Genomic DNA, 20,128 nt, shown 5'->3' with positions numbered 1-20,128 from the left:
TCAACCTCCCTCACAAGCTCAGGCTCCTCCCCCCTAACGAGGGGACATTCCATGTGGGGACAATCCACATTGCACCCGGCCCCTACGGTTCCCTACGGTATGTCTGGCCTGCCAGATGATTTTAAGAATGTGAGGCAGCTGCTTCACGGAGACAGTAACACCGTCCATTAACCTGTCAGTACCCATCTCCTCCTAAACTGCCTTCATTACCTGTGAAACACAATGAAACCCTCTGATTCAGTGAACAACCTGCGCCGGGCATCTCTGTGCAGCATTGTGCTGCATTCATGGACACTTCGTAAAGGCATCCTGCTGCTTGGCGTCTCACTCAGCTATTAGCTTAGCTGTTAGCCACTGACAAAGTAGCTGGCTTTGAATGATTCTTTCGTGCTCCAACATCAGTCGACAGGATGCAATATCAGCTTCTGAGATGGTGGAAAGAAGATTTAAAAGCTGAGTGTCATGGATAGAACAGGAAAAGTTGTTATTGACGGACAGTTCAGTTCTGAGAGGAAGGATCTGAGCGACGTAGCGGCAGCTTGGAGAGAAGGAGGGAAACATTGTTCTGGTAGGTTTAATTTCTGGGTTTAGCGTGGCTGTTTACTGTTCTGCTTGTTGTTTTCTCATCATCTTGTTGTTCAGCGATCATCGTGTTGCTCTCGGGAGTAAGCTGCAACTGTGAGGCATTCAGGTTCCAAAGTCACAATCCGGCTCTTTTCAGATCAGAGCTCTTATCAAACATTTGTAAACACTCACAGTCAGTGTTTCTTTAAGTTCGTTTTTAAGGAAAAGCGATCATTCACAACGTTGAAATTGTTCTAAATTGTTGGCAATACAGAATTGTCGTTATTTTTTATAATGCACTTTTCACATTTCACACACATTCTTGTCTTAAGACAGTTTAACAAGTAAGGCTGCTGTTGTTGTCAGGTGTTTCATAATTCAGCTGATTGTTTTGTTTTGTTGTTTTGACTTTACTGAGTGAATCAGCCACCTGTAACAAATACAAGCTACTTTTTTAAACAACGGAATTTCTGACATCATTGTTTTAACGTTCAATATTGGATAGTTTTTTTTAGATTGGAAAAAAATATCTTCCATTAAGTGTGCGAGCGCAAGCATGCCCGCCCACAATTCAAGTGCCCAAACAAAAACTGGCCCGTCGCCAAGTGAAGTTGCCAACCCCTGCCCTAGAGCAAGTCTCTGTGTCCAAGGATCGGGTCGCCGGACACCCTGCCGTAGGCTGCCACCCAATCCACGTTGCACCCAGCCCTTACACTTCCCTCGGCGGGTGGTGGGTCCACTGGAGCTTTCAGAACATATTTCCCCTTTATTGTACTTCTTGGGATTAAATGTGTTGTGCATAAATAGCTTTTCACCATTAATACAATCAATATCTTACAACATCTGGCACTTACAAACTCAGAAATGCTCATGTGTCTGCATTGCCATGACAGAAAACTTATCCACAGTTTTCATTTTTTACACTTTTTTGAACTGCTTTGAAGATTCAAACGTTTTCCTCCTCTTAGCAACCAGACATAATTTCATCAATCTTTATCATAGAGAAAACAAAATGAACGTACCAACACAACCAAATGAATCTCCTGAAGGTAGATGTGTTGGAGGGATTTCCCGTCCATCAACACAGACACAGCCCCCATCTCCACTGCACTGAGCAAATGGTCCACAGGAGCCTGGTTGGCAGTCTGGGTGATCTAAGCAGATGAAACCAAAAAAATATTATGTAATGAAGTGGAAATTTCCAAACAAAATATATTTTCTTCATGTTTATAATTAACTTTTTCAGCCAACTGATCTAAATATGGTTATAATAAGTGATGCTCGGATGTAAAATTTAAAAGCATTTTAGGCAAAGTAAGAAAGGACTCAAATGACAACAATGAAATTAAATGTTCATATAAAAATCCAATCAGTTTCTATGCCGCTTCTCTTTTTCAGGGTCACGGGTGGCTGGAGCCGATCCCAGCTGCTGTGGGCAAGGGCGGGGTACACAGTGGACAGGTCACCAGTCTGTTGAAGGGCTAACACACATAGACAAACATCCATTCACCCCCAGGGGCAATTTAGGGTGACCAATTAACCTAACATGCATTTTTTGGGATTCAGGAGGAAGGCAGAGTACCCAGAGGGAACCCACGCATACACGGGGAGAACCAGACCTAGACCTATGAGAAGGAAAGGCACCACCTGATCCAGGAGGAAGTCAGAGCAGGAGTGGAGGAAGAACGAGTGAGCAGGGCAGTAGGACTACGGCAACAGGGAGCGTGGACAAGGTGGGAGAGCGCACTACAGCGCAGGATCACCTGGACAAACATCTTGCAGCCAGATTTCCAGCGGGTCTGCTTCCTGGTGCAAACGGTCTATGATGCCCTGCCAAGCCCAGCGAACCTCCATGTGTGGGGGAAAAGTGAGACACCCTCCTGCCCGCTGTGTTCTGGTAGAGGCTCTTTAGAACACCTCCTCAGCGGCTGCCCGAAGGCCCTGGCCAATGGTCGCTATCGCTGGCGCTATGACCAGGTGCTTAAGGCAGTCGCGGAGAGCGTAGCCTCAGCCATCAGCTCCAGCAAGAACCATCAAGCTCCAAAGAAGGCAATCTCCTTTGTCAAAGCTGGAGAAAAACCCAAATCAAACCACCAGAAGACAACTGGCCTACTCCACACAGCATCCGACTGGCAGCTGCAGGTCGACCTGGGGAAGCAGCTGAGGTTCCCCCAGCACATTGCAACAACTACCCTCCACCCAGATACGATCATGACCTCTCAGTCTACAAAACAGCTGATCATACTGGAGTTGACAGTGCCCTGGGAAGAAAACATGGAGGAAGCAAATGAGAGGAAGAGGGCCAAGTACCAGGAACTGATGGAGGAGTGCAGGGGGGGAGGCTGGAGGACCTTCTACGAGCCCATAGAGGTAGGCTGCAGGGGATTTGAAGGATGGTCCTTGTGCAAGGTCCTGAGCCGCCTGGGCATCGCAGGAATGGCAAAGAAGAGGGCCATCAAGACCAAGTGAAGCCGCCGAAAAGGCCACCCGGTGGCTTTGGATGAAGAGGGCAGATCCGTGGGCTGCTACTGGGACGCAAGTTGGGGCTTGATCACCCCCGGCTGGGTCGCCTGGGTGAGGGTGTATGATGTTGAGAGACCTGAAACACCCAATGACCCCGGGAAACATCACTGATGATGCATCCCAGTGCATCCATGAGGTGTTTCTTCGAATAGCCATTCACACTTAGGTGTACAATTTACAATTACTGTCATTTGACTTTCAACCCCAGTTTACATTCTTCCAGAGTACACCATTGAAACGACAATATGACTGTGGAATTTGACTGTATATCCAAACTCAGCGACACAAAGACTTGTCATTCTGATGGTGCTGACATGTTCATTGACATAAATATTTCTTTTTGAAGAAGAACTAATGATTTTGAGAACGGCATTGACTTTTCAGGTAATCCATGGCATGTTGCTATTTTTCTGAATTGTTTTGAGGAATGCACATGCTGTTTTGGAAATGTTGTGGATGATTAGAGAAATGTTCCAAAGTGACTGAGATGAACTGCAAAAGTTTTATCTTAAACTCTGCAATCTAAAAAGTATGCTTGAAATTTAGAGTAGTTCCATGTGCTCCTTAGCCTGTTACAAATAAGTAATTCTTAAAAAAAAAAAAAAAAAAAAAAATTGATGAATACATAGATAAGTAGACAGATAAGGTGAGATTACAAGAATGAGTTTCAACTCACAAGTCACATATCCCATGTTTTGACGATTGTGCTCCAGTGGTTTGTATAAGTAAAATCCTCCAGGACAGAGGACGATCTCAATCTTTACAACGTCACCACCACATTCGTGGAACCATACCAGTGCAGTTGCAACAAGTGGGGTCTCCGACTCAGCAGTTGGATGAGCATTTGATATTGAAAGAGTTCTCTTTATTCCACCCACACTGGGTCCTACACATTGTCCCTCAACAACTCTGTCTCCACCAACTCCTGTGAAACGCCACCATTTGTTCACAAGGCCGGCATCATCCATTGGAAACCCAGGGAATGTTGTAGACGTAAAAGCCCTGTTACGCCTTGGTTCTGTAATGTTGGTATATCCATCACAAGAGCCTGCAGGAAGTCAAAAACAATTATAGTATATAAATCTATTGACAGTGTTTTTGATTGAATTGCTTTATTACTTTATTCATACCAGGAGGGAATGCAGCAGTAACATGTTCACCAAGTAACCCTAAAACAGATAAAGACAATGTGGTGATGGAAAGCAAGAAGTAAAGCTTTTTTCTAGTTGAAAGCCATGCACAGGTGTTAACATACACATACTTCTTCAGTGTGAAAACAAATTTTAGAATAAAATTGAATGTATATATGAAAATATAGATATTTTAAAACTAATTATACTCACCAAGGATGAGTGACAAAGTGAAGTAGTTCATTGTGAAAAGAAATCTGTGGCTTGACCCCGATCCTTCCAGGTTTACAGGTTAACATTTGCACTGCACTGAAACCCACATGGCCAACAGCTCATGAACCTCTTTCCTCCTTTGCACATGCAAACTAACGATGCAAAGCCACATCAGAGATTAGTGATGTATCTGATCTCAAATGCCTTACGATTGAAATCTTCAAGGAAAATATACAGTCAACATTGTGAATCTTTTCCTATTGTAATCACAAAAAGCTGCTTGGTGTAATTTTCATTTGGGCATCCAGGATGGTTTAGAATGACTTATTTTATCATGAGTCTCATGCACTAAAATTAAGTTGACCTCAACAGCAAAGTAATGTCTAGGGGATAATATATTGAAATGAAGGAGACATTTCTCCCTTCTTCAGTTATACTTATTTCAACACCATCAGTCCATGTCCTCAGAGACCGATGCCACATCATTCTGTCAGCATGGATGAGGGGTTTGTTTTTCTGGTTTTGGGATAAAATCACAGTTTAAACATATTTTCTTTTATGTTACTGACAACATATTTTGCATATCTACAGGTTAATGAGTAACATCAGGTTAGCATCTGTTGGTACTTTGACATAATAACATCTGAAGTTAAATATTTAGTCTGCAAATAATGAATCACCCAAGAAATGACACTCTTTTACAGGAGACGAAAAATCCTCCTTTTAAAGTTATTGTTACCTGCTGTCATCCCAACAAACTTGAAATTGATTTGAGGGAGGACAATACTATTGGAGACTCTAAACTGCCCCTATATGGGAATATGAATGTATTGAGAACTAGGAGGAGACTATGGAAAGAGAGGCAACCTTGAGATGTCATTTTTGCAGAAGGAGTTTGTAGCACTCGTGTTGTGCTGATCGATACATCATTTAATACTATTGCTGAGTTATCTGATGCAGAAGTCACGATCGCCCAAAGTTTTTGACACTTTCAGAATTTGATGGCAGGTTGTCTTTGGTCAGAAGACTATTAAGATGACTGTTCTTCAGCGTGTCTCACAGTGAGCCATAGGATTATCTCTCTCTTTTAGCTTTCTTTTGGGGATGGTCAAAAAGCATGCAGTCTGAAGCAGGCATAAGGAATAAAATACCTTCAAAAAAACACAAAGTGAAGAGTTTTTTCATGAAAACATCAACAAAAATCCTTTAAAATGCATTTTAACATCTTAAAGGCTCCTTAAGAAAATATATTTAAAATCATTTGTACTTCAAAATCATGAATTAACCTCCAAAAAGAAAAAAAGCATGGCAAAGTAGGTCATCTTATCAGACTTGTTGGAGAGTCTCCACTTCAGGCCTGACTATAAATGAGCTACTCTGTATAAATAAGACAACATCAACACCTTTAATCCTTCTTTGCACATGCAAACAAACAATGCAAATCCACTGACAAGATCTGTGTTAAGAATTGTGAGTAAAGGTTTGGTGAAAATGTCCTCCAGGTCTGATTCATTGATTAAAAGTTAGACTGCACTTGATGTTTTGTGATTGAGACTTGTGTATCAAAAAAGCTTTTAAGCATAAATTAATCGATTATGATTCCACGTCGAAGAAACTTGAGAGCGATTTTCCTGTGTGCACTGTACTCTTGTAGCTACTTAATTTAAAGTTGAAACATAGTTTTCTGATGCAACTTGACACATTTTGTTTTCCTCTCGCACTGTAGCTTTCCAGTTTATTTGGTTGTTTGGGTGCTGCTATCGTCATCTTTTTTTAATGCTCTTACGGGGTTCTTTCAGCTGATTACCTTGTGCTTAAGCTTCCTGATTTGCTTCTTCTATATAAACACAGGACTGTACTTTTATCACATTTATTTCATACTACGTAGTAAATTCTAGCTATTTCTTGTAGTAACTCAACAAATTCAATGTATTCCCATTTACCAGTTTTGCAGTTTATTCAAGAAACTGGAAGCATACAAGTTATTTTCATATGTATATATATATATATATATATATATATATACATATATACATATATATATATATACATATATATATATATATATATATATATATATATATATATATATATATATATATATATATATATGTATATATATATATATATATATATATATATATATATATACATATATATATATATATATATATATGTGTATATACAGGGCCGGCCCGGGCTTCAGAGGCGCCCTAGGCGAGCCCGAGACGAGCGCCCCTTGGGAGCGTGTTTTTCGAGCGGTCCCGACATCTGTTGAGCGGGGGGGGGGGGGGCGCCGATGACGAGGAGCGCGGTGCGTCGGCACACGGAACACAGAGCGTCGTGGCGCCCCTTGTACGACCGCGGCGCCCCCCTCGGGACGTGGCGCCCTAGGCGGCCGCCTGGTTCGCCTATGCCTAGAGCCGGCCCTGTATATATATATATATATATATATATATATATAGATGTATATATATATATATATATATATATATATATATATATATATATATATAGATGTATATATATATATATATATATATATCAGTGGTGGGCCGTCAGGGCCTGCAAAGCCTTCTCTGCTGGCCTAAAAATTATCTGAATTACAGACTGATGTAAATTATATTTTGTCCATAAATAATTAATAAATGATTCCAAACGGTATGTTCCAGTTCCTTTCATAGTTTTCCCGTGGTTGCGCTGCTTCCAGACATGTTTTTTTCATATTAAATCATTTAACCAATCAGATTTCAGGCATGATTTGTTGCTAGGGTCAAAGAAATCTGCCCGAGGCCTTCGCTATCCGTTCCGGATGGCGCAGTGAAGTAAAGTGAAGCGTCAAACAGAGAGCTGCTTCAACCAATCAGACAGTTGCTTCAACCAATCAGATTTCGAGTTGGCGACTCAGCGCCTTCGAGCTTCTAACAACAGCATATCCAGGCCCTCTGATTGACATTCACCAAGAGATACAGTAGGGGGCGGTTTGCACCTAAGTTGTTGGTCGCCTACCTCAATTATTCCAAAGAAGAAGAAGAAGAAGACCTGAAGAGAAATAAAACTTATTCCAGAAATACCACAGGGCAAGCTGGACTTTCAGCCCTGGCTTTATGGAACTGAAACGCACGGATAATCTATATGACAGAGCAGTTGAAGTCTTTTTGAGGAAGGAAAGGAGGATCTATTTTGTTTTCAAATAACCGGGATTTTGGTGAGTAAAATGTTCCTCTTTTCCTAAATAATATTGCTGTTTTATTAAGTTGTTGATGCTCATTGCATGTGCACAGATGTAGCAGGAGACTTGTGCACTTCAGCAAAGGCATTTATTCTGGCTGCACAAGTATCTATCTGCTGTGCAACAACTCTTTATGTGCATATCTGCATAATAAGATTTTTTTTTGGAGACAAAATACTTATTGAGAGGTGGATTGGTCCAGGCGGATCTGTTCTGAAGGCCTTAATGTGAAATGCACGGTCCGCCACTGATATATGTATATATATATATATATATATATATATATATATATATATATATATATATATATATATATATATATATATATATATATATATATATATATGTGTGTGTGTGTGTGTGTGTGTGTGTATACATATATATATACATATACAGTATATATATATATATATATATATATATATATATATATATATATATATATATATATATATATATATATATATGAAATGTTAAAGCTCAGGTTAACAAAGCAACATCTGCTAAAAAACATTAACATAACAATATATGAAACAAAGAAGAATTATTGTCTTGTCTAATAAAATGACTGTGTTCGGCTATTTCAAAGGTATTTCAATTTCCACCAAAAAAAAAAATTTTTTTTATTCAGACAAAAAATGATCAAGGAAATGATGTTGATCTGTTTTGACTTTTCACAGATTGGACAGAACATTTGCTGTAACTTGCAGTCAGGGCCGGCCCAGGCTTCTCAGGCGCCCTCGGCGAGCCCGACACGAGCGCCCCGTGGGAGCAGGGGGGGGGGGATGCCAAGCAGTGCGCTGCTCACACAGGCTGTCAGAGCAGCGCAGAGCAGTCCTCACACGGGGCGCCGCCCCTTGTACAGCCACGCGGTGCCCCCACGCCCGTACTTGGCGCCTGAGGCGACCGCCTCGTTCGCCTATGCCTTGAAGTGGCTCTGCTTGCAGTTGTGGCTTAACATTGTCACTGTCAAAAGACTAAACACTCACGAGATTCATGATTAATGATTCACATATCACACTACATCCATTAAGTTGAGGTTCTCTTAAAAAAAAAGCAGAAATGAATTAAAATGTATGTGTTATATCTGTGTTGTCTTTGATGAGGCTTATATTCATGGGGATTTTCCAGGATCCTGGTGTCTCTGATCCTCTGTCTTGTCGCAGCCCTCAGTGACTGATGTCTCATCGGTCTGCAGGAATAAGTAATCATGATCATTTGTTAACAATGTTTGTTTGACTGCTGTAGATTAAATGCTGTGTATGCTCAGACAATGAAAGTCAGTCTGTCTGTCACTGCTTGAGATGATGTTTTTTTATTAGAAACTCACCGCTGATCTGTCTTTTCTGCAAGAGCATGTCAACCATCTTATGTACTCCTCTCGCACCTGGAAGACAGTTTTTATACATGTAAATAACACATTACTAGGAAAAAAATAGCGTGATTCAACATGCATGGCACAGGGTAAAACAAGAGCACAATGGCAACTTAACAGTGCAATACTGATTTCTTTGTATTATCATTACTGGGCTAGTGTCAGTGGTTAATCGAGATGCTTCAAAGAATCAGACTGAATCAAAAAACATCCAGAGAGATCAGGAGAAGACTACCTCTTTATTGAGCAGACAGTGCACAATGAAAAGGAAGGTGCCCTGCTGGGAGTTGAGGATGATGAAGAGAATCTGAAAGAAAAGGTTTGTCTGGTACAGACCCAGAATCCACGTACAGCCCAGGATGACAAACTGGGCCAGGATTTTAAATATGATCAACCTGTAAAAACACACGAAGTTACAGACTGTTTTCTTTTGTTTTGTTTCAATCTCAAAGCAATTACTAGCATAAAATCTACCCTGAATAAATTACATTCCCAAACCCTTTCTCAGAGTCACGATAACTAAACAAAACAAAACATGTCAAACATAACATCTTTATATTTTTCTTTGCTCATGGTCGATATATTTACAGGAGCCCCTGATAGATTGAAAGTAACATTTTGTGAGAGGGTAAAGTATTATCACATGTTTACCCTGAGTGAATAATGAAGGGACTTTAATGAAATGGATATACAAGTGGAATAATAATAAGTACTCGTACCTCGTGTCTTTGCATTGAGAAACGTCACTTTTCATGTTGGCCAAAGTTGGTCTCAGGCTCCACAGAGTGGCACAGAATATTATCCAGTTCAGCTAATCAACAAAAAAACAAACAAGCACATGCAGAATGATGCACTTCTTCATTTATGAAGGGATAGATCTTTACTGTGACCTATGCATCCTTCTATTTACTGAATAATCTTTGCTATTGTAGGCGATTAGATTTATCTTTCCTGCAGACTAATTCAAGCCACTTCAACAACAAATCAGAAAAGATCAAATAATTGTTTGCCTCACACCAAGTTGTAACTGTTGGTCAGATGTTGGTTACACAGTGTTTTACAGATGTGTTTTGAAGTAACAATGTAGATTTCAAAGCTCAATAAAATACATTTTTGCAGAAGGCATTTTGTGACCGGATCAAAAACTCATGAGTGTCTCTGTGTATCAAGCTGCTTCAACTTTTTACACAGTTATTCTTTTAAACCTGGGTACCCTGGGTAACCTTACAATACGAGATGAGTGTTTCAAAGATATTCAAAACTGTCTCAGCAGTCTGATGCCAATTCAATCTTGCTACAAGTTAGACATTTAAACATATTGGATTTTTTTGCGAATATGAAGCAGACTCACTCCAAGGATGGCGATCACAGGCCCTGTTAAAGCCCAGTTGAAGTTGTGCTGTTGTGAGAGCCAGCACCTACAACAACAAAGAACAAATCTTTAATCAGACATGATAAACATCAAGATATGACTAAAATATAGATATCAATGTTTGTCCAACTTACGCTTCTGCCTCAGTAGCTCCATATCCATCAGAATATACCAGTGCAGAAACGCCCACGATCACAAAGGGAACCCCATAACCAATCAGGTACAGAAGTAGTTTGGGCAGGCCATCTCTCTGGATAACCTGCACTTTGGAGAGTCTTCGGACAAGCAAGTAGAGCTGCAAGGCCTCCAACTGCATCCACACAAAACTGGCAACAACCAAGAAATGAAGGAGTCCTGCCATGACAGTGCAGGCCAGCTGGAGAGACACAGAAGCAGTGTATTGAAACTGAGCATCTGCCGAGTGAATTTTAATTTTTACTGCGAAATCACGAAGCAGTACGATGGTTTCACTGCACCTCATCCTCAAGGTATCTGTCATTCCAGAGCAGTAGTAGATGAGACAGGCCCAGGTTCAGACAGAGGTGAAGACGGGCTGTGTTGTTGATTTTGGGGTTCCAGCTGCACAGGAGGAAGGTGAACACAGCCAAAGCGAAGAAGAACAGTCCCATAATCACACACATTCTGTTCAACCACTCCAAGAAATCACTCTCTGGAGGAGGCTGGAAAAAAAAGGAAAGAAAATCCGAGATTGTGGTCCAGCTGGCCATACTTGATGATTTTCTATTTCACGACAACAACAAATGAATTATAAAATGATGGGCTGACTCTTTTGCAAATAACATTGTACAAATTCTTGTGGCCAGGGTCTTATTTAAGGGCCATGTTTGGGAGCCATATGACAGAATGGAGAGTACGGCGGTGTTGTAGATTTGGAGCTTCGTCTTGCGTGAGATGGCTTGGTGCCGTCAGAGTGGTTTCCAGAGAGACTGTATGGCAGAGGCTGCCAGAGCTCTCCTGCAGAGAATCTCTGGTTTAAGATCCCCGCTATCTGTCACTGTGGATCCCAGATACACAAAGTTCTTCACAGGCTCAACGGTGTCATTACCAAGCAGGATAGGAGGTGGGTCTGGTCCCTCACCAACATGCATGAACTTGGTCTTAGTCCAGCTCACATGGGGAGCAAGCTTTTCTGCCTCTTCACTGTATACACTCACAGAGTCCCTCAGTTGACTGTAGGAGGTGCTGAGCAGGATGGTGTCGTCGGCATACTCCAGATCAGTCAGTTGGTAGTTGCCAAAGGACACTCCGGGTACTCGATCACAGACCCTGTGCAGCAGGTGGTCGATGATACAGTTAAACAGGTCTGGAGCGGCTACACAGCCCTGGCGGACACCACTGGAGATGGAAAACCAGTCGGAGTCACAGCCGTTGACACGGACACAGCTCTGTGCATTGCTGTAGAGCAGCTTGAAGAGGGTGGTAATCTTCCGAGGTGCGCCAAGGGTTTGTAGGATACTCCACAGTGATGAGTGGTGGACTGTATCGAAAGCAGCCTTGAGGTCTAGGAATCCGACGTAGAGATGGTGGTCTCTCCAGAATTCATAGACCTTCTCTGTCAGAAGACAGATGGCGGAGATGTGATCTCCACTTTGTAATATTGGTAATTTCAAGGGTCTGCTCCAAAAGTTTTTTTTGTTTTGTTTCATTTTGTTGTCATTTTATGAATATGAATGAAATCTTTAACCTTCTCACTGAACTGCAACCTTATCGTGGTGGGGAAGTTTGAGTGCCTGTATGATCCAGCAGGTATGTTGTTGGGGGTCATGCCCCTGGTAAGGTCTCACATGTTAAATAGGTTCTGGGTGATGGGCCAGACCAAATACAGTTCGAAGGTCCCAGAAGAAAACCAGAACAAGGACAGTAATGTTGCCCAGTATGGTCCTGCCAGGGCCCCACCCTGGAGGCATGTCTGCGGTTTGGGCTCGCATGGGAGTACCTGGTGTCTGGGCTATTGCCAGTGGATCTTGAAAGATATGAATCTGCCCTCCAGTGGACTCACCACCCCATTGAAGGAACCATAGAAGCTGGGCGCCAGATATGGTCAGGTTCACCTCCACACACAGCCTGGGCTCTGGAACCCAACCTCTCACCAGGGGCTGGACTCTCCACTTCTCTGGCATTGCTTGTTGTGAGAGGCAACAGGCTGGTGTGGGTGTGCTTATCGCCACACAGAGATGGAATTTGTTGTGTCATCTGACCCCTGGCCACATGTTCTGGACTCTTGGGTGAAGAGAGGGGTAGAGTTGTCAACCACCTGGTGGTGAGTTGGATCCACTGTTGGAGGAGGACAGCAGACATATTTGGTAGACTCAAATGTTTTATGAGGGTCTGTTGGGAAAGTCTGGTGGAATAATCTGTCAGCATGGTTTTATACTCCCACCCCCCAAGAGAATTCCACCAGTTCCAGAGGGAGGCTGTGGACATAGGGTCTGAGTGGGCCATGTTCCCCACTTCTATTGCTGAACCAGCTCCTCAAAGCTCTATCTGTCTTGGCGGCAAAACCAGAACTCAGTGGTGGACACCAAAAGTAGGGGATGCCATTAAGCTGAAGAAGGAGTCCGATCGAGTCTTGTTGTCTTGTTGGATTCTTGAAGCAACTGGCGTATACTGGTCTCAGACGAGGACCCATCCATCACCCAAGCTGAAGTCACCAAGGTGGTTGGTAAGCTCCTCAGTGGCAAGGCACCAGGGGTGGATGACATTCGTCCTCCACGAGGACCCTCAGATGGTAGAGCAGGTCGTCTCATAACCAGAAGGTTGGTGGTTCGATCCCGGCGTAAACTGTCATTGTTTCCTTTGGCAAGACACTTCACCCACCTTGCCTAAGTATGAAAGTAATGTGAGAGTGAATAGTTGGTGGTGGTCGGAGGGGGCGATGGCGCAGATTGGCAGCCTTGCTTCTGACAGTCTGCCCCAGGGCAGCTGTGGCTACAATAGTAGCTTACCACCACCCAGTATGGAGAGAATGAATAATGCAATGTAAAGCGTCTTTGAGTGTCCAATAAAGTGCTATATAAAACCAATGCATTATTATCATTAAGTCTCTGGATGTGCAGGGAGTTCACATGTCTCAGCAACATTGCGTGACACATGGGACAGTGCATCTGGATGAAAGACTGGGGTGATGTTTCCCCTTTATAAAAAGTGGGACCATAAGGTGTGGTCCAGCTGCAGGGGGATCACACTATTCAGTCTACTGGTAAGCCGCGCTTACCTCGGATATATCCACTGTCTGCCGAACATCCACCGTAAACAGCTAAACATGGAGGATGCTGTAGGACACGGAGGCTCTCATTTTCACCCGACAGATAACTCGCGTGGACAATTAAAGGGGCGTGGCTTGGTCGCTCATGAAAGCAGAGGGAGGGCGGAACCTCCAGACTTTGGATTAAAAAAAAACTCTCTCGTTCAAAACTCCGGACACGAGCTTTAAGGACAGAATTTCTAAGTGCAGGCAGCGGCTGGAGACAGTCTGGTTTGGGGACCACAGGATTTCATGTCTGCATTTTGCAAATGACGTGGGCCTGTTGGCTTCATCCAGCCGGGACCTACAGCATACACTGAGATGGTTTGCAGCCAAGTGTCAAGTGATGGGGGTGAGGATCAGCACCTCCAAGAGAGGAGAGTGAAGAAGAGCCATTACTCCTCCACATCGAGAGGATCCAGCAGGGAAGGCTTGGGCACTGTTACAGATGCCTCCAGGATACCTCCCTGGGGAGGTGATTCTTTCATGGTCCACCGGAAGGAGGCCCCAGGGAAACCCGGGGCACACTGGAGAGATTATTTCTCTTGGTTGGCATGGACAGCTGCCCCTGCGACCCAGTCTTGGATAAGCGGTTGATAATGGAAGGGTAGATATTTAACACATAGAAAAGCCATTATACCTGTCGATCACCATTGTCAAATTCCTGAAATGTGTCTTCAGCCCAACATACACAAGGTTACCCTGTACATTGAAATTGCATGTACCTCCCCAATCTGCATGATGAGGGCAAAGGTAGAAAGGTGAGAGCAGCTGCACACTGTGCAGTTTTCATCAGAGTACAAAACCCAGCAGCCCTCGACAGACCAACGCATTGCTTTCTCCTCTTTTTCTTCAATGTCCTGCTGTTCTTCTTCAGGGTTGTTACTTTTTTCAACCCAGTATACACATGTTACCATTCCAGATTCAGGTACCTTCTGCAAAAACAAAAAATGTATTATTTATTTTCAATTCATTATGATTTTTTCATTTTTGAAATCTCCGAACATGTTGCAACAGCTGTACCTTCTTATGTTGGATGGTGAAGTTGACGGGCTCTGTGAGGTCAGTGTTGTTGATGGGTAATATGGCAGTGAAAACATCAGAATACATCTCTGTTCTGTTTTCTGTTGGGAGGTATTTGTGACTTAAAAGACTCTCCATTCCATTCAGTGTCATGAAAGCAACTGCTGCAGATCCTGGGAGAGATCACGTAACAAAGTAAATCCACAAATGAAGTTATTCAAAGGCTTTTGATGTTTGTGAAATTCTGGCAGTTATTGGCTTTAACTCTCTTACCATTGTTGGCAGTAGCGAGGGCCTGTAAGTTGATTTCCATCATTTGGGCTTTGGTAGAGAGGGTTGTGCTTCTGTTTTCATGACTTCCTCGACCGACTGCCAGTAGGCTCAGATCTTGCACATGGATAGAAATCTGTATGTGTGATGTTTACCGAACATTATATCTTATCCACCTCCCTGTGAAACGTCTCTTACCCACTGTTGAAGTCTGCATAGCTGTTTCCGTTTTGTTTTCAGTCGGTGAAACCATTGCAGCAATCAGGAGGTCTGAGAGGCCGAGAATGACAGAGCCAGTTTCCCCATCTCCATCACTACTCACAGTTGCTGTCGTGTCACCTGACCCCACACCTGACACTCCCTACAGATAAAGGTTGTCATTAATGAACAAGCAAACACACAAGTAGAAGCAGAAGTGCAGGATCTATATCTCATTTTGTAGAATGTTGCTTACCATTGAGGCTGAAAAGCAGCTTGCTACAGTCTGCAACAATATAAAGAACAATGAGGTAAAACAGGGTGAAAAAACATAAAAGCTATATGCTCACTGCATTATATGTTTCTGTCTCGAATTGTCATCTGTTTACCAACTAAAACACAGTTTTCTATGACTTTGCTCTGTGTCAATAGAGGTTTATGACTCCATACCCCTGGTGGCAAGATGAGGCCTTTGTTGTCCTTGAGCTGTTGTCCCATTGTGTCAAGGAAAGCTCTTTCTTTAGTCACACCCTGCAATCAGTGTGTGTCCAGAGTACATTTTTATCACACCTCAAATGTCATTATTGAAACCTTTGAATTTATTCAAGAAAAGTGTTTTTCTTCCAAAGGTAGTTGTGTCCTACCTCAGGTGGAGTGATCCCATCGAGAATAACAGTCAGACCTGACAGGAGTTCAGAAGAATTTTGCGCATGAGAATTTTATACTTTCAGAAATATGAAAATAATATTATATATTAGTTCAACATGACTTTTCTGACTTTTACAAATTGAGATGCCCGTTTCCCACAAGATTCCAGTAGAGGGGTAGAATCCATCAGTGCACGAACAGTAGAACGTGCTCTCTGCATTTGTGCACAAAGATTTTGTTCCACACACATCAGGATCCTCACTGCACTCGTCTATGTCTGTAGAAGGGAGTACACACACACACACACGCACGCACGCACGCATCTTTGTGAATCATGCCATTGGTACCCTGTACTGAACTGCAGTATAACCAGAGTATATGTTCCAAACAAAGTTGTGCACCTGTGCATGGGTTGGTAACGCTGGCTATGACACCTTGCTTACTCTCTCGAAAACCAGGAAAGCAGATACATAAGAAGAAGCCATCCACATTTTCGCAGTTTGAGTTAGGCCCACAGAGTGTAGCATTTTCAGCACATTCATCAACATCTGAAAACAACAACAACAAAAATCAAAATACATTGGCAGGGCTACATGTTTTTTCACATGTATGAAAAGTAATATATTTCACTGCAGATGAGACAGCATACTCTCGCACAGAAAACCTTCATATCTTCTTAACTTCCCACAGCTGTATCATTTTATATTTACCATTTTCTTTTGAAACAGGCTGTGTACATGAACAGGGGATAATAATAATAATAATAATAATAATAATAATAATAATAATAATAATAATAATAATAATAATAATCATAATAACAATAAATTTTATTTATAATGCGCTTTACATTTCAAAAGAAATCTCAAAGTGCTACAGGGTGAGATTAAAAACAATTGTCAAAGGCAAAAATATAAAGCAAAATCAAAACAAAGACAAAAATAACATTTTAAAACTTAAAAGTCACTATAATGTAAACAAGGTGGATCTGGTTGGCCTTTTTAAATAGAAATGTCTTGAGGCCTTTTTTGAAGGTATCCACACTTAGTGGAGCCCTCGGGGTCTCGGGGAGAGCATTCCACAGCCAAGGGGCCACTGCCTGAAAGGCCCTGTCTCCCATGGTGGAGAGTTTAGTCCTGGGTTGATGAAGGCAGTAGGTGGAGGAGGAGGAGGAGCGGAGGCTTCGTGTGGCGGTGTGGAGTGTAAGTAGTTCGCGGAGATAGGCAGGGGCAGTTCCATGTAGGCATTGGTGAGTGAGGAGGCAGACTTTGTCATGGATTCTATATTTAATTGGCAGCCAGGGATCTCTATTTAGACTTTCATTGGGGCTTCAGATCATCTCTTTTTGAAAACGAATAGTCTTAGACCATGCAGTAATTCACAGAATATGCCACTAAACCTATTGAGTGTAAGCTGTCCTCAGATTCATTTCAGTGGAAAGCTTATTAGACTTTGAACTAGAACAAAACATGTTCTGTATGTTGAAAAGACAAGTGGAGTTCATTACTGAACCATTTCAGTTGGATGAAAGACTTATCTTCATTAAAGGTGCATTAAGGAGTTGGCACATTTTATGCAAAACAACGGCCCCTGCAGGCCTTGGGCGTAACTGCAGCTTGGTGAAACACTCATGTCTGTGGCTTGCGTCCATGTACATGCACGGAAGAGGGAAACTCCTTCCTCGCTCGATTAGTAGCGCTCGAGTAAAATTTAAGTTTCTTTTGCCTGCGTGGGGTCTGTGTTGGAGTTGTGGCAGTGCCAGAAGTCGGTCGTTTCGTTCTTTCTGGAAGATCAATCCTCAATACTGGTCAGGTGTTGATCGCTAAGCATCTGGCGGAGTAATGGCGGACAAAATAAAACCTAAGGCAATCAGGCCAGCGGGAGCGCGCGTTGCATGACAGCCTCTCAAATTCTCCCCAAAAAAATTCTGCTGGTGGGCCAGCACTGCAACTTTCAAGTGACAATTTAGCGCTGTTAGCGGTACTTACAATGAATATATCAGGGCACATTGTACACATCATTGAATATTTCTAACATATTTATGGTGGAAAATAAGTATTTTTAAAGTTGAAAAACTAATTAATGCACCTTTAATGCTCTCAGAGTGCATGTTCCCCTTTTAAACCTAAGGGGCCGTTGTTTCGCATAAACGTGAAAACTCCTTAATGCACCTTTAAAGACAATTCTCATTCATCAATCTTGACTGCATTATATTAAACGCAGGTCCTGCCGCTTATGAAATTACCAGCACAGAGTATAAATGAAAAGGATTTTGCCTTCAAAGGAACATATCAATACCAATGCAGATCTTGCTCTCAGAGAAATCTTCTGAGAGACATCTGTTACCTTTCCTGACCTCAAAGACAATTCTCATTCATCAATTATGACAGCATTACATTACATGAAGCTACGGCCTCTTAAGAAATTACCAATACATAATAGATATGAGCAATGAAAATGATTTTGCCTTCAAAAGAACATATCAATACCAATGCAGATGTTGCTCTCGGAGAAATCTTCATTTGGGTTCATTAGAACATAGCCCACTTCACAGGCACAGCTGTAAGTTCCAGGTGTGTTGGTGCAGACAGAATCAGGGCCACAAACAGTTGATTCCAGACACTCGTCAACATCTGAAAAAAAAAGTTTACAGTGAATAAATTTGAAAATTACCTAGTGAAAGCCTAATGCATTGGCATCCACAATAAAGCATGCAAAATGGCACAATCACGCAAATTGATACTTTTCAAACGTGTTCAATACAAATGCAAAACAAAACGTTCGCTACGACTTCTGGTTAGTAGATCAGCTTCCACATTACAGCTCACTGTTTTCATGAATTTATGGGTGGGTTTATTATGTAAAGACAGCATCCACAGTTGGCTTTGCATGAAATCCCAGTGGTTTATTTATTCCTTAGTTTTCCTGGCCAATTGTCCTTTTTAGGGCTCTGTATCCAATCCCAGCTTCATATGGGTGAGGGCAGGGTACACCCTGGACAGTTCGCCAACACAGAAAGAAACAACCTTGCACTGTCATATTCACAACTGGGGGCATTTTTAAGGTTCCCAGTTAGCCTGACGTACATGTTGTTGGACTGTGGGACGTAGGCGGAGTACCCAGTGGTAACCCACACACACGGAGTCCATGCCAACTCCACACAGAAAGGCCCCGTGCTCCAATCGGTATTTGAATGTTCGATGCTCTTGCTGTGAGGAAAGAGCGCAAATCACTGCATCACCGTGCGAACCTATTGAGTTGGTAATCTCCATGGTTATCGCCATATTCTTGGTCAAGGTCAACAAAATAGTTATCGAAGCTCTTTTCTAGTACTTTGAGGTATTGTAGCTCATGATGTTTCCCCAAGGTGGCGGTCCCTAACTTTGAGATGGAGAATTGAAGAATGACTGTAAATATCAGACATCTCCACCTGCCCAGTGTGTTGACTGTCTCCACATCAGTCCTTTCAAAGTAAAGAATAATTTCTTCCAGTAAGGAGAGAGAATCTGCCCAAGATGCAGGATGAGAATGACTGAGGAAATGAGATCTTCCCAGGGTGACAGGCAGAAATCCATAGGGCAGGGTGAGGAGTATGACCATCTACAAGATCCTCATATTAGATAGGGATGGGGCCGATCCGATCCAGTATCGGTATCGGGTTCCGATACTAAAGAAATTCACGGTTCGGAAATTTCCGATCTGACCTGTGAAAATTTCCGATCCATCAGTCATGTCTGAGCTTTAATGTTTTCTGTTGAACTGACTTCAGAAGTCAGCCTGCAGCCGGTCCTGCCGGCAGCTCTGCTGCTGGCAGCAAACTGTGGAATGGATTTCCTGAACGGAGGCATTTCATTTTCCCGCGTCTCACTGAGACACGCCTCCGTTTAGGAAATCCATTCCACAGTTTGTAGCCATCTATCAGGTGAGCGTTGAGCGGCACTGTGACCTAATTTTCATCCCGAAATGTCCGCTGTGTGGAAATGTTTTACAGTACAAATGCCTCAGAGCAAGACCGCAACGTGAAATATTTGGAGCGCTGTTGTACCGAGAGGTGGAAGCTCCGTCTCGACCTTCAACACAACAAATGTTATCAAACATTTGAAAAGGCACCACAAAGAGCACGCAGAGTTTTTTTGAGGAGTCATTTACTTTTTTTCTTTTGAAGAATAGTTAAAGACTGATGTCAAGCTTCAACCAGGTCACCTCCAATGCCAAACCTCCTACTGTTCTTGATTTGTGCTGTTTTGATGCACACGATTGATAGTGTGTATAAGATGTTTACACTTATTTCACTTTGATTTTATTTAAAGTATTT

General features: G+C 42.4%; 1 long non-coding RNA gene across 1 annotated transcript; it reads left to right on the top strand.

Moving 5' to 3' along the window:
* Positions 1-551: 551 nt before the first annotated feature.
* On the top strand, positions 552-19,535 carry LOC115387427 (uncharacterized). Its single transcript, XR_003931372.1, has 3 exons — positions 552-562; positions 15,815-15,819; positions 19,434-19,535. It is a non-coding gene; the product is annotated as an uncharacterized LOC115387427 (long non-coding RNA).
* Positions 19,536-20,128: the final 593 nt, after the last annotated feature.

The sequence above is a fragment of the Salarias fasciatus genome, chromosome 4 (genome assembly GCF_902148845.1).
Source record: "Salarias fasciatus chromosome 4, fSalaFa1.1, whole genome shotgun sequence".
Lineage (NCBI taxonomy): Eukaryota > Metazoa > Chordata > Actinopteri > Blenniiformes > Blenniidae > Salarias > Salarias fasciatus.
The sequence above is the reverse complement of the archived record's forward strand: the minus strand, read 5'-3'. Positions and strand labels throughout refer to the sequence as shown.